The 16561-nt window shown below is 45.5% G+C and overlaps 1 pseudogene; it reads right to left on the bottom strand.

Moving 5' to 3' along the window:
• Nucleotides 1–825: 825 nt before the first annotated feature.
• LOC123405780 lies at nt 826–1662 on the bottom strand (annotated as a pseudogene).
• Between the last annotated feature and the right edge of the window lie 14899 nt (nt 1663–16561).

The following is a 16561-nucleotide window of genomic DNA, read 5'->3' as shown; positions in this document are numbered from 1 at the left end:
CTCTCCAAAAGATAATAGATGTTGTCTTTTTTATGATGAACCCCTTACTCTTGTGCTTCAAAAGATAGTCTCCTCAAACACTCAATCATTCTCTCACAGATTTGGCATGGTGGTGGGAGATGGATTTGAGTGGAAAGCAATTTGGGGAGGCTAGAAATCAAGGATCAAATGGTTGGAGTGAAATCCCTTGATGTCAACACAAGTGCAGGGGGTTCTCTCTCTGAAAATGGATATGGGAAGTGGTAGTTTCGTTATGGTTGCTCTCTTTTAGCTGGTGGAGTGGGTGGGGGTATATATAGGCATCACCAAAATCTAATCGTCACACACCTTTATGCACAACTTGTTGGGATCGAATGAAACTAGTCGGTGAGAGTGACTAGTGCAAAAGGTTTGAACTTTAAGCTTTTCGGTGAGACCAAGTGAAACAACTCGGAGGGACCGATGGGTGATGACCTAAGCACTTTCCACACTTCTGTGAGACTGACCGATTTCACTCGGAGATTCTGAAACAAAAATGATAAGTAACTAGCAAAAGGGCCCGTGCGTTGCAACGGGAAAAAACATAATTTTAAATGGTCACGACCATATTTTGTTGTATCATCGACATACACTATCACTCCTAATTTCAGGAAATCATGAAGAATTTTTGAAATCGTGACCATTTTTTAATACTCTAAATTGATGCCAATACCCAACATGCAGGGCATGCGTGCTACTTACTGTATACTACAGTACTGTTATTAACAGTATCAAAAACTTCAACACCTAGAGTCCTAGACAGAAATCTTCCTACAATCTTTATCCTTTGCAGCATCCTAGTTGTTTCGGCAAACAATGAGGGAGCCTCCATTTGTACACCTGAGCCACAATTGGGCAGGCAAATCCAATCGGCCGTAGAAATTCACAATGGCCATCCATCCATCCACCAAGAGAAAACCCAGCTCCCGCATCCTAATAGGCTTGAGCTCTGCTCACCGAGCTCGCCGCGATCAGCCCGTCGGGGAGGACGTTCACGGTCGCTGTCGCCATCTCCCACACGTTGAGGCTGGATACCTTAACGACGTCGGTGCCGTTGTTGAACACGTACATGTGGCTGTTGCCGTTCACGACGTGGTCCGGGCACACCCTCGCCGTGACCTCCTGCCGCCGCCGCCGAAGCTCTCCACCACCAAGTGGTCAACCTGTTCATCGAAATCACAAGCTGTAATTAGTGCTCGATTTTTACACTTCGTGCTACCTGAAACAGAGCAAAAGATTTGAGGAATTTACCAGTGTTCTGAGCGAGATGCTCCCCCCTTGCGCCTCGATGTCCATGTCCACGAAGGCACCGTACGACGGCTTGTACACACCGTCTCTGGTGCTCGACTTCGAGAGGTCCGTGCACATGAGCACCTTGTACTTGTCGTTCTGCTTGAACACCCTGAAGAAGACGTCGGTGTGCTTCCGCATGTCGCCGGAGGCCATGACGAGCAGCCCGAGCGGGCCGACGCTGCCCGACACCGACGCGCCCTTCTCGCCACACAGACTCTGCGGGTTAAGCAGCCAGTTGGGATCGAAGCTCTCGGCTCCCTCCAGTGTCGGGATCTGAAAGACCACCTCGACATGGACGGCCCTATGGTGACGACGGCAGGGCCCGATCGGATCTGGCCGGGGTGGATCCATTTTTGATGGATTTGGCGTGCACGCTGCCAGATCCGCCGAGATTGGGGGCCGATGGGGCCATGGCCCTACTGGAGGTCCGTGTTCAACAAGAAAGAGGGAGAGATGCGAGAAGATTGAGAGGAAGGAGGAGAAGGGAGAGGGGCGAGGAGAAGGGAGCGGCCGGAGGTCCGACGGGGCATGGCGGCGATGTGGGGTCACCGGTGAGGCGTCTTGCGGGCGTAAGGGGAGCTCGGGCAGGATGAGCTGCGGGCGGTGGTGCAGACTACGGTTTCCATTACAGAATGGCCTTTTTGTAAAAATGCCTCGGCGGAAATTCCGACAGAAGCGATAGCCTCTTTATTATTAGGTAAAGATAGAAGGTTGGTAAGTGCACTTCGGTGTAACCAATCGGCTCACTCAAAAATTCTGAGATGAAGTAGATCAGTAACAGAAGGTTGACACGATCACTTCGGTGGGACCAAAGGGTCATCTCAGTGCATCCGATTTGCGAGGGCTTAGGCAGTGGATCTATCAAGTGTATCTCGGTGGGCCGGGTGTATGTGTCTCGGTGGGACCGAGATAGGCTTTAGGATTTTGGACAGATAGGATTTAGAGGGTGTGGTTGAGGATTTTGGAGCAATACCTTCAAGCACTTGAGCAAATGACTCATGATAAAAAATGCATCCCCTTTTAATAGTATTGACTTTTCTATGGACTTAATGTTATCTTGGATCAGTTACCCAAAAATGTAGAGTCTTGAAGCCTTTGCCAATCCAGATCCTTTGCATTTTGAGGGGCCGACATTCACATTCATTGCCATACCTAATCGAACTTCCATGAAATGTTCTTTGAATGATTATTTGTTCAATGATGTATATGTTGTTATTAATTATCAAGACCACCCGAGAATTAGTTGCACGTTCAAAAACGAGCTCACTCCTCTCCCCACTCACTCACTTCCTGTCCGAGCTCGATCTCCTCTAATACTGAGCCACCGACACAGTACACGTCACTGATGACCATGCCGTCATGGAGGGATGGCGAAGAGAGTAGTGACGACAACATCAACATTGGTGACGACTTCATGGAATTGAATACTTTATAAGTTTCCTCCTCTCATTTGTTTAGTTAGGGTAGGTTTCTTGCATTTGGGGATTTGTTTGAGCTTTTCTACACCGATTCATAAAATATATTTTTGATCTAAGGGGTTTGATACGTCTCAAACATATCTATAATTTTTGATGGTTTCAAGTTGTTATCTTGTCAACTTTGGATGTTTTGTTTACCTTTTATATCTTTTTTGGGACTAACTTATTAACTCAATGCCAAGTGCTAGTTCCTGTTTTTTCTATGTTTTTGACTCTTTTCATATCTGATTTTGGAACGGAGTCCAAACGGAATAAAATCCTCGAAATAAATTTTTCCAGAACGGAAGAAGATCGGGAGGCTTGAGGGCCAAGCAAGTGGGCCCACAAGCCCTGTTGCCATGGCCAGGGGGGAGGCCGCGACAACCAAGCTTGTGCCCCCTGGAGCTCCCCTGCCCTAGGTCTTTGGCCTATAAATTCCCTAAAAATCCAGAAAAAATCAGGGCATCCACGAAAACACTTTTCCGCCGCCGCGAGCTTCCGTTTCCGCGAGATCTCATCTGGAGACCCTTCCCGGTGCCCTGCAGGAGGGGACTTTGGAGTTGGAGGGCTTCTTCATCAACATCATCGCCCCTCCAATGACTCATGAGTAGTTCACTTCAGACATACGGGTCCGTAGTTAGTAGCTAGATGGCTTCTTCTCTCTCTTGGATCTTCAATACAAAGTTCTCCATGATCTTCATGGAGATCTATCCGATGTAATCCTCTTTGGCGGTGTGTTTGTCGAGATCCGATGAATTGTGGATTTGTGATCAGATTATCTATGATATATATTTGAGTCTTTACTGATTTCTTATATGCATGATTTGATATCCTTGTAAGTCTCTCTGAGTCTTGGGTTTTGTTTGGCCAACTAGATCTATGATTCTTGCAATGGGAGAAGTGCTTGGTTTTGGGTTCATACCGTATGGTGACCTTTCCCAGTGACAGAAAGGGCAGCAAGGCACACATCGTGTTGTTGCCATCAAGGGTAACAAGATGGGCTTTTATCGTAGATATGAGATTGTCCATCTACATCATGTCATCTTGCTTAAGGCGTTACTCTGTTCTTTTGTACTTAATACACTAGATGCATGCTGGATAGCGGTCGACATGTGGAGTAATAGCAGTAGATGCACAAAGTATCGGTCTACTTGTTTTGGACGTGATGCCTATAGATATAATCATTGCCATAGATGACGTCACGACTTTGTGCGGTTCTATCAATTGCTCGACAGTAATTTGTTCATCCACCGTCTACTTGCTTTCATGAGAGAAGCCACTAGTGAACACTATGGCACCCGGGTCTATTCACACCTATCGTTTCCACCTTCGCTTTTACTTTGCTTTGTTACTTTGTTGCTTTCAGTTCTCACTTGGCAAACAATCTATAAGGGATTGACAACCCCTTCATAGCGTTGGGTGCAAGCTCTTGTGTTTGTGCAGGTACTTGTGATATTCCTTCACTGGATCGATACCTTGGTTCTCAAAACTGAGGGAAATACTTACCGCCGCTGTGCTACATCACCCTTTTCGCTTCGAGGGAACACCAACGCAAGGCTCCAAGGCCACGGGGAAATCCTTTGCATATTTGCCAAGGAAGTCCCTAAAGGCGTAGCCGTAGCAGAAGGATTCCTGGTGCCGTTGCTGAGGAGTATCAAGATAAGAATAGTCTCCCGTCAGCACGCTTGTTTCTCGCGCCGTTGGAAGGTCTTTTGTTGCAGTAGCAGGGTTATGCATGTAGGAGACCCCGGAGACCATACCCAAGGTCATGTACTACGAATCCGCAGTGATGATGTGCTCAAGCGTATGCTGCACAAGCTTAGGCCGGAGAAATATGTTACTTTAGAAGGAACACATACTTGAAGAAGGTTCCTTGGCTGCCTTGTGAAGGTGAGTAGTTTATCTTATTGCACTCAAATATGATAGTAGGGTAAGGGACCGAATGGACACTCTGTTAATCCGTTTATCTTGCTACTTAGTTGGTCAATGTGAGAGTGGAGTAGCAGAAATTTGGTTGGTAATTCATAATCCAGTTTAGTTGACAACACATTTGATCACCTGAACGCACATTTTCTCACTGGTCATTAGGTTGGTAATTCACATTCCAATTTAATTGCAGTTAGATAGGTGTCAATTGTATTTTTTTCAATGATCACTAATCATCAAGGTGAATTAAGGTAGATTAGTAGTGATAAAGCATTTCAGATTCAATGAATTAGGTTTAAATTACATAATTTTGTAGTGATAAAGCATTTCATATTCAACACAAATTGCACATTTGCTCACTGATCATTAAGGTCAATTAGTAGCAACATAGCATTTCATATGCTTTACACACTGCACATTTGCTCACTGATCACAAATTTTGGATTGGTTTCAATGTCACCATGTCTTAAATTTGTTAACTTTGACATGGGGTGCAAACTCTGGAGCAGTGCAGTGGGTTGATGCTCCATGGCCTATCATACTAAGAACTCCTTGAACAAGTTATGGGGCATATTTCATGAGCAAAAATTGTGACAGGGTAGATGATAAAGTGGCATATGAAAAAAATCTAGACATGATGAAGAAACACTATGATCACATGTATAGTGAGTACCAAAAAATGGTGGATGGTGTAAGCAAGATGTTTGATTTGCAGGATGGTGTCGAGAAGGTGGACTACCAAATGAAGATGATGAATAAGAAGGAAGATGGAGCTCAATATGGAGAATCTTAGGCCTGCAAAGGAGCAAAGGTGTATCATGAATACTCACGCACATATAATTCAGAACACAAGGAAGGTCGTGCATGAGATCAAGGTGGGCATGGTCCAACTTGCATAAGTAAAAAAAGGAGCTTGAGAAGGTTGTTGCTGGCCTGCTGAATGCTAGGTACGGGAGCAAGGAGAAGCTATAGCAAATCAAGGCGATCCCCGAGTCATGAAGATGATGAAGGCTAAGTTGGTTAAGTAAAGATAAGGCCTCTATATATAACAAACCTTGGAAGGACTAGTATGGACGCATATTTTGGTGTGTGTAATGACGCTACTTAAGTTAAAACAGTGTGCTAATGTTATGCACTGCACCTCAAGAATTGAAGTGTCATGTTATGTTATGTTATGCACCTGATGAATTTATATTATGTTTAGATTCGTTTCTCTTCATTTATGTTATGTTTAAATTCATTTCCTCTTCATTGATGTCCTGTTTAAATTCATTTCCTCTTCATTTATGTTGTGTGGCATTATCAGTGGATCTGAATGTGGCAACATCCCAATGCATTTTTACCAATATGGATGTTGCCGAAAATGGATTTGAATGTGTTGCCAACATCGCCCAACAAGTGTTGTAAAAAATGGGGGATAAGTGTCACCGAAACACGAAATGAGTTGCCAAAATAATGTCCAAAGTGACAAACATAAATTTTGTCAAAATTGGGTCCTAACGGCTACTAACATGTTGCCAAAATTGAGACAAAGACAAAGATAAGTTGTTACAGGAGATCTGCTAAAACAGTGCTAGTTCGCTCATAATTGCCACTGCTTGTTAAACAAGTTAAAATAGGTAGTTCATGTTCCTACCAATTGCTATTGCTAACATCATAAGTAGTCCAAACTTACGTAAGAAATATAATTGAAATACTACTACTAACTTCTATTAATAACCGCATTTTGCATTTTTTTTATTCAGTAAACCAACATAACTTCTTCAGGCCTTGTTTGGAACTACTCAGATTATATAATCGAGTTTTTATAATCTATTATGTCTTCAAACATGACAAATTATGGTGTAGATTATAAAAACTAGATGGACAGATTATTAAAAACTCACAGTCTATTCTACCCCAGCTAAAATTAGATTATGAATTGCTAATGGCCAATTACTCTTGAAAAGTTGGAGATAATTACATTTCTGCCACCGCCACCCTCCTCTTAAAAAAAACAGAGGGCAAACGGGTCATTATGCAATGTTAAACCTGGATTACAGTTTATATAATCTGGTCTCCAAACATGCCCACTTAGATTATTTTTATAAACCAGATTATATAATCTATTCATAATCCAGATTATCATAATTTATTGTGGTTCCAAACAGGATCTTAGTACAGTGTGCCACTGAGGCTTGCAGAGGGGCACTGAGCATGCATGTTGTCCGCCCTCTTCTTCTTCTTCTTCGCCGCCTTCGCACCTCCTCCCATGGCTCCTCTGTTGGAATTATGCCCTAGAGGCAATAATAAATATAGTTATTATTATAATTCCTGTATCAAGATAATCGTTTATTATCCATGCTATAATTGTATTGAATGAAGACTTATATACATGTGTGGATACATAGACAAAACACTGTCCCTAGCAAGCCTCTAGTTGGCTAGCCAGTTGATCAAAGATAGTCAGTGTCTTCTGATTATGAACAAGGTGTTGTTGCTTGATAACTGGATCACGTCATTAGGAGAATCACGTGATGGACTAGACCCAAACTAATAGACGTAGCATGTTGATCGTGTCATTTTGTTGCTACTGTTTTCTGCGTGTCAAGTATTTGTTCCTATGACCATGAGATCATATAACTCACTGACACCGGAAGAATACTTTGTGTGTATCAAACGTCGCAACGTAACTGGGTGACTATAAAGATGCTCTACAGGTATCTTCGAAGGTGTTCGTTGAGTTAGTATGGATCGAGACTGGGATTTGTCACTCCGTGTGACGGAGAGGTATCTTGGGGCCCACTCGGTAATACAACATCACACACAAGCCTTGCAAGCAATGTGACTTAGTGTAAGTTGCGGGATCTTGTATTACGGAACGAGTAAAGAGACTTGCCGGTAAACGAGATTGAAATAGGTATGCGGATATTGACGATCGAATCTCGGGCAAGTAACATACCGAAGGACAAAGGAAATGACATACGGGATTAAATTAATCCTTGACACTGAGGTTCAAACGATAAGATCTTCGTAGAATATGTAGGATCCAATATGGGCATCCAGGTCCCGCTATTGGATATTGACCGAGGAGTCTCTCGGGTCATGTCTACATAGTTCTCGAACCCGCAGGGTCTGCACACTTAAGGTTCGACGTTGTTTTATGCGTATTTGAGTTATATGGTTGGTTACCGAATGTTGTTCGGAGTCCCAGATGAGATCACGGACGTTACGAGGGTTTCCAGAATGGTCCGGAAACAAAGATTGATATATAGGATGACCTCATTTGATTACCGGAAGGTTTTCGGAGTTAGCGGGAATGTACCGGGAATGACGAATGGGTTCCGGGAGTTCAACGGGGGGGCAACCCACCCCGGGGAAGCCCATAAGCCTTGGGGGTGGCGCACCAGCCCTTAGTGGGCTGGTGGGATAGCCCAAGAAGGCCCTATGCGCCATAGGAAGAAAATCAAAGAGAAAAAAAAGAGGAGGTGGGAAAAGGGGGAAGGACTCCTCCTTCCAAACCTAGTTGGACTCGGTTTGGAAGGGGAGGGTTGCCCCCCTTGGCTCGGCCGAAGCCCTTGAGGGTCCTTGGACCCCAAGGCAAGGCTCCCCCTCTTCCCCCTATATATACGGAGGTTTTAGGGCTGATTTGAGACAATTTTTCCATGGCAGCCCGACCACATACCTCCACGGTTTTTCCTCTAGATCGCGTTTCCGCGGAGCTCGGGCGGAGCCCTGCTGAGATAAGATCACCACCAACCTCCGGAGCGCCATCACGCTGCCGGAGAACTCTTCTACCTCTCCGTCTCTCTTGCTGGATCAAGAAGGCCGAGATCATCGTCGAGCTGTACGTGTGCTGAACGCGGAGGTGCCGTCCGTTTGGCACTAGATCGTGGGACTGATCGCGGGACGGTTCGCGGTCCGGATCGAGGGACGTGAGGACGTTCCACTACATCAACCGCGTTCACTAACGCTTCTGCTGTACGGTCTACAAGGGTACGTAGATCACACATCCCCTCTCGTAGATGGACATCACCATGATAGGTCTTCGTGCGCGTAGGAAAATTTTTGTTTCCCATGCGACGTTCCCCAACAGTGGCATCATGAGCTAGGTTCATGCGTAGATGTCTTCTCGAGTAGAACACAAAAGTTTTGTGGGCGGTGATGTGCGTTTTGCTGCCCTCCTTAGTCTTTTCTTGATTCCGCGGTATTGTTGGATCGAAGCGGCTCGGACCGACATTACTCGTACGCTTACGAGAGACTGGTTTCATCGCTACGAGTAACTCCGTTGCTCAAAGATGACTGGCGGGTGTCAGTTTCTCCAACTTTAGTTGAATCGGATTTGACCGAGGAGGTCCTTGGATGAGGTTAAATAGCAACTCATATATCTCCGTTTTGGTGTTTGCGTAAGTAAGATGCGATCCTACTAGATACCCATGGTCACCACGTAAAACATGCAACAACAAAATTAGAGGACGTCTAACTTGTTTTTGCAGGGTATGCTTGTGATGTGATATGGCCAACGATGTGATGTGATATATTGGATGTATGAGATGATCATGTTGTAATAGATAATATCGACTTGCACGTCGATGGTACGGCAACCGGCAGGAGCCATAGGGTTGTCTTTATACTAATGTTTGTGCTTGCAGATGCGTTTACTATTTTGCTAGGATGTAGCTTTAGTAGTAATAGCATGAGTAGCACGACAACCCCGATGGCGACACGTTGATGGAGATCATGGTGTGGCGCCGGTGACAAGAAGATCGTGCCGGTGCTTTGGTGATGGAGATCAAGGAGCACGTGATGATGGCCATATCATGTCACTTATGAATTGCATGTGATGTTAATCCTTTTATGCACCTTATTTTGCTTAGAACGACGGTAGCATTATGAGGTGATCTCTCACTAAAATTTCAACACGAAATTGTGTTCTCCCCGACTGTGCACCGTTGCTACAGTTCGTCGTTTCGAGACACCACGTGATGATCGGGTGTGATAGACTCAAAGTTCACATACAACGGGTGCAAAACAATTGCGCACGCGGAACACTCAGGTTAAGCTTGACGAGCCTAGCATGTGTAGACATGGCCTCGGAACACATGAGACCGAAAGGTCGATCATGAATCATATAGATGGTATGATTAGCATAGGGATGCTTACCACTGAAACTATGCTCAACTCACGTGATGATCGGACTTGAGCTAGTGTAAGTGGATCATGAACCACTCAAATGACTAGAGAGATGTACTTTTTGAGTGGGAGTTTAGCGAGTAATTTGATTAAGTTAAACTCTAATTATCTTGAACATAGTCTAAGTCCACTTTGAATATATTTGTGTTGTAGATCATGGCTCACGCGACAGTCACCCTCAATTTTAATACGTTCCTAGAGAAAGCTAAGTTGAAAGATGATGGAAGCAACTTTGTAGACTGGGCTCGTAATCTTAAGCTAATCTTACAAGCTGGGAAGAAGGATTATGTCCTTAATGCTGCGCTAGGAGATGAACCACCAGCTACGGCTGATCAGGATGTTAAGAACGCTTTGTTAGCACGTAAGGAGGACTACTCAGTAGTTCAATGTGCAGTCTTGTATGGCTTAGAACCGGGACTTCAACGTCGCTTTGAGCGTCATGGAGCATTTGAGATGTTCCAGGAGTTGAAGTTTATCTTTCAGAAGAACGCCCGGATCGAGAGGTATGAGACCTCCGATAAATTCTATGCTTGCAAGATGGAGGAGAACTCGTCTGTCAGTGAACATGTGCTCAAAATGTCTGGGTACTCAAACCGTCTAGCTGAGTTGGGGATTGAACTCCCGCAATAAGCTATCACTGAGAGAATCCTTCAATCACTGCCGCCAAGCTATAAAGGCTTTGTGTTGAACTACAACATGCAAGGGATGAACAAGTCTCCCGGCGAGTTGTTTGCAATGCTGAAAGTCGCAGAGTCTGAACTCCGTAAAGAGCATCAAGTGTTGATGGTGAATAAGACCACTAGTTTCAAGAGAAACGGCAAAGGCAAGAACGGTAATTCGAAGAAGAGCGGCAAGCCTGTTGCCAATCCGACGAAGAAACCCAAAGCTGGACCTAAGCCTGAAACAAAGTGTTACTATTGCAAGGGTATGGGTCACCGGAAGCGCAATTGCCCCAAGTATCTGGCTGATAAGAAGGCGGCCAAAGAAAAATCAGGTATATTTGATATACATGTTATTGATGTGTACTTAACCGGCTCTCGTAGTAGTGCCTGGGTATTCGATACTGGTTCTGTTGCTCATATTTGCAACTCGAAACAGGAACTGCGGAATAGACGAAGGTTGGCGAAAGATGAAGTGACGATGCGCGTAGGAAATGGTTCCAAGGTTGATGCAATCGCCGTCGGCACAGTTTCACTTCAGTTACCATCAGGATTAGTTATGAACTTGAATCATTGTTATTTAGTGACTGCGTTGAGCATGAACATTATATCTGGATCTTGTTTATTGCGAGACGGTTACTCTTTTAAGTCAGAGAATAATGGTTGTTCTATTTCTATGAGTAACATCTTTTATGGTCATGCACCCAATGTGAGAGGATTGTTCATATTGAATCTTGATAGTGATACACACATACATGACATTGAGACCAATAGAGTTAGAGTTAACAATGATAGCGCCATATTTTTGTGGCACTGCCGCTTAGGTCATATTGGTGTAAAGTGCATGAAGAAACTCCATGCCGATGGACTTTTGGAGTCACTTGACTTTGATTCACTTGACACGTGCGAACCATGCCTCATGGGCAAGATGACTAAAACTCCGTTCTCCGAAACAATGGAGCGTGCAAGTGACTTGTTGGAAATCATACATACCGATGTGTGTGGTCCGATGAGCGTAGAGGCACGTGGCGGATATCGTTATTTTCTCACCTTCACTTACGATTTGAGTAGATATGGTTATGTCTACTTAATGAAGCACAAGTATGAAACATTTGAAAAGTTCAAGCAATTTCGGAGCGAAGTTGAAAATCATCGTAACAAGAAGATCAAGTTCCTACGGTCTGATCGTGGGGGTGAATATCTGAGTTTCGAGTTTGGTGCTCACTTAAGACAATGTGGAATTGTTTCAGAGTTGACACCGCCTAGAACACCACAGTGTAATGGTGTGTCCGAACGTCGTAATCGTACTTTATTAGAGATGGTGCGATCTATGATGTCTCTTACCGATTTGCCGTTATCGTTTTGGGGCTGTGCATTAGAAACAGTTGCATTCACTTTAAATAGGGCACCATCAAAATCCGTTGAGACGACACCATACGAACTGTGGTATGGCAAAAGGCCAAAGTTGTCGTTTCTTATAGTTTGGGGATGTGATGCTTATGTCAAAAAGCTTCAGCCTGAAAAGCTAGAACCCAAAGCGGAAAAGTGCATCTTCATAGGTTACCCAAAAGAGACAGTTGGGTACACCTTCTATCTCAAATCCGAGGGCAAAGTGTTTGTTGCTAAAAACGGAGCTTTTCTCGAGAAGGAGTTTCTCTCGAGACAATTGAGTGGGAGGAAGATAGAACTTGATGAGGTTGTCGAACCTCTCATCCCTATGGATGGTGGCGCAGGGCAAGGGGAAACCTCTGTCGTTGCGACGCCGGTTGAGGAGGAAGTTAGTGATGATGATCATGAAACTCCGGTTCAAGTTTCTGTCGAACCACGCAGGTCGACGAGACCACGTGCTGCTCCAGAGTGGTACGGTAATCCCGTCTTGTCAATCATGTTGTTAGACAACAATGAACCTGCAAATTATGAAGAAGCAATGGTGGGCCCAGATTCCAACAAATGGCTAGAAGCCATGAAGTCCGAGATAGGATCCATGTATGAGAACAAAGTGTGGACTTTGGAAGTACTACCTGAGGGCCGCAAGGCTATTCAGAACAAATGGATCTTTAAGAGGAAGACGGACGCTGACGGCAATGTGACCGTTTATAAAGCTCGACTTGTGGCAAAGGGTTTTTCACAAGTTCAAGGAGTTGACTATGATGAGACATTCTCACCTGTAGCGATGCTTAAGTCCGTCAGAATCATGTTAGCAATAGCTGCATTTATCGATTATGAAATCTGGCAGATGGATGTCAAAACGGCGTTCCTTAACGGTTTCCTTAAGGAAGAGTTGTATATGATGCAACCCGAAGGTTTTGTCGATCCTAAGAATGCTAACTAGGTGTGCAAGCTCCAGCGATCCATTTATGGACTGGTGCAAGCATCTCGAAGTTGGAACAAACGCTTTGATGAGGTGATCAAAGCATTTGGGTTTATACAAGTGGTTGGAGAATCTTGTATTTACAAGAAAGTGAGTGGGAGCTCTGTGGCGTTTCTAATATTATATGTGGATGACATATTGCTGATTGGAAACAACGTAGAGTTTTTGGAGAGCATAAAGGATTACTTGAATAAAAGTTTCTCTATGAAGGACCTAGGAGAAGCTGCTTATATTCTAGGCATTAAGATCTACAGGGATAGATCGAAACGCCTGATAGGACTTTCACAAAGCACATACCTTGATTAAGTTTTGAAGAGGTTCAAAATCGAACAGTCCAAGAAAGGGTTCTTGCCAGTTTTACAAGGTACGAGATTGAGTAAGACTCAGTGCCCAGCAACTGATGAGGATAGAGAGCATATGAGCACCGTCCCCTATGCTTCAGCCATAGGTTCTATCATGTATGCAATGATGTGCACTAGACCGGACGTTAGCCTGGCCATAAGTATGGCAGGCAGGTTCCAGAGTAATCCAGGAGTGGATCACTGGACGGCGGTCAAGAATATCCTGAAGTACCTAAAAAGGACTAAGGAGATGTTTCTCGTGTATGGAGGTAACGAAGAGCTCGCCGTAAAGGGTTACGTCGATGCAAGCTTTGACACAGATCCGGACGACTCTAAGTCGCAGACCGGATACGTATTTATTCTTAAAGGGGGTGCGGTAAGCTGGTGCAGTTCCAAGCAAAGCGTCGTAGCAGATTCTACATGTGAAGCGGAGTACATGGCTGCCTCGGAGGCGGCTAAGGAGGGTGTCTGGATGAAGCAGTTCATGACGGATCTTGGAGTGGTGCCAAGCGCACTGAATCCAATAACCTTGTTCTGTGACAACACGGGTGCCATTGCCTTAGCAAAGGAACCACGGTTTCACAAGAAGTCCAGACACATCAAACGACGCTTACACCTCATCCGCGACTACGTCGAAGGGGAGGACGTAAATATATGCAAAGTGCACACGGATCTGAATGTAGCAGACCCGCTGACTAAACCTCTTCCACGGGCAAAGCATGATCAACACCAGAACTGTATGGGTGTTAGATTTATTACAATGTAATTCACATGATGATGTGAGGGCTAGATTATTGACTCTAGTGCAAGTGGGAGACTGTTGGAATTATGCCCTAGAGGCAATAATAAATATAGTTATTATTATAATTCCTGTATCAAGATAATCGTTTATTATCCATGCTATAACTGTATTGAATGAAGACTTATATACATGTGTGGATACATAGACAAAACACTGTCCCTAGCAAGCCTCTAGTTGGCTAGCCGGTTGATCAAAGATAGTTAGTGTCTTCTGATTATGAACAAGGTGTTGTTGCTTGATAACTGGATCACGTCATTAGAAGAATCACGTGATGGACTAGACCCAAACTAATAGACGTAGCATGTTGATCGTGTCATTTTGTTGCTACTGTTTTCTGCGTGTCAAGTATTTGTTCCTATGACCATGAGATCATATAACTCACTGACACCGAAGGAATACTTTGTGTGTATCAAACGTCGCAACGTAACTGGGTGACTATAAAGATGCTCTATAGGTATCTCCGAAGGTGTTCGTTGAGTTAGTATGGTCGAGACTGGGATTTGTCACTCCGTGTGACGGAGAGGTATCTCGGGGCCCACTCGGTAATACAACATCACACACAAGCCTTGCAAGCAATGTGACTTAGTGTAAGTTGCGGGATCTTGTATTACGTAACGAGTAAAGAGACTTGCCGGTAAACAAGATTGAAATAGGTATGCGGATACTGACGATCGAATCTCGGGCAAGTAACATACCGAAGGACAAAGGGAATGACATACGGGATTAAATGAATCCTTGACACTGAGGTTCAAACGATAAGATCTTCGTAGAATATGTAGGATCCAATATGGGCATCCAGGTCCCGCTATTGGATATTGACCGAGGAGTCTCTCGGGTCATGTCTACATAGTTCTCGAACCCGCAGGGTCTGCACACTTAAGGTTCGACGTTGTTTTATGCGTATTTGAGTTATATGGTTGGTTACCGAATGTTGTTCGGAGTCCCGGATGAGATCACGGACGTCACGAGGGTTTCCGGAATGGTCCGGAAACGAAGATTGATATATAGGATGACCTCATTTGATTACCGGAAGGTTTTCGGAGTTACCGGGAATGTACCGGGAATGACGAATGGGTTTCGGGAGTTCACCGGGGGGGGCAACCCACCCCGGGGAAGCCCATAGGCCTTGGGGGTGGCGCACCAGCCCTTAGTGGGCTGGTGGGACAGCCCAAGAAGGCCCTATGCGCCATAGGGAGAAAATCAAAGAGAAAAAAAAGAGGAGGTGGGAAAAGGGGGAAGGACTCCTTCTTCCAAACCTAGTTGGACTCGGTTTGGAAGGGGAGGGTTGCCCCCCTTGGCTCGGCCGAAGCCCTTGAGGGTCCTTGGACCCCAAGGCAAGGCTCCCCCTCTTCCCCCTATATATACGGAGGTTTTAGGGCTGATTTGAGACGATTTTTCCACGGCAGCCCGACCACATACCTCCACGGTTTTTCCTCTAGATCGCGTTTCTGCGGAGTTCGGGCGGAGCCCTGCTGAGATAAGATCACCACCAACCTCCGGAGCGCCGTCACGCTGCCGGAGAACTCTTCTACCTCTCCGTCTCTCTTGCTGGATCAAGAAGGCCGAGATCATCGTCGAGCTGTACGTGTGCTGAACGCGGAGGTGCCGTCCGTTCGGCACTAGATCGTGGGACTGATCGCGGGACGGTTCGCGGGACGGATCGAGGGACGTGAGGACGTTCCACTACATCAACCGCGTTCACTAACGCTTCTGCTGTACGGTCTACAAGGGTACGTAGATCACACATCTCCTCTCGTAGATGGACATCACCATGATAGGTCTTCGTGCGCGTAGGAATTTTTTTGTTTCCCATGCGACGTTCCCCAACATCCTCCTCGTGCTCTCATGTCTCCGTCTCCTCCCCTTGCTCCTTCTAAGTCTTCACCGGAAGATCGACACGTGCGATCTCGAGTGTCTGAGTGGTGACCGGCGCATGAGACGAAACATCCCGCGGCTCGTCATCGTCAAGGACAACCACATGCATACCCAATGGCGACTTCTTGCAGGCGATGGCGAGGTAGTTAGAGTCGGTGCGATGTGGCACAACAACTTAAACGTGCTCGACACACTTTGCCTCTGGATTCGGCAGGAGCGAGTGCAGGCTGCTCGACTGCATGGACAGTACATGGCTCAACGAGCGCGCTATGCAACATCGTCGGACCGCGCCTCGAGCATGCATAAGCTTATAATGGCATTCACGGGCACACCCTTGCCATCCTGAAACACACGAGCCCCTCTCATCCTCGCTCAACTGATTGACCAAGCCCCGCGCGTGATTCACGAGTAATGGCACACTCTTGAACCTGACACCGATCTCGTGGGCGATGTAGAACATGAGCGGTCGGTGTCGGCCCAATCGTCAAACATCCTCTCCCACTCATTGGTCTTCGCTATTGACGACGACGGTAGGCGGCGGTTGGTTGGTTGTTTAGGGATTTAAGAGAGAAAGAGAGAGAGAGAGAGATGAGGGCTTCTCGACAAGGAGGGAGGCGACGAGACGAAGAAAGACGAGAGAGGAGTGG

This window comes from Hordeum vulgare, chromosome 6H, assembly GCF_904849725.1.
Source record: "Hordeum vulgare subsp. vulgare chromosome 6H, MorexV3_pseudomolecules_assembly, whole genome shotgun sequence".
Lineage (NCBI taxonomy): Eukaryota > Viridiplantae > Streptophyta > Magnoliopsida > Poales > Poaceae > Hordeum > Hordeum vulgare.
Note: the sequence above shows the minus strand (reverse complement) of the source record. Positions and strands in the feature narration are given on the sequence as shown.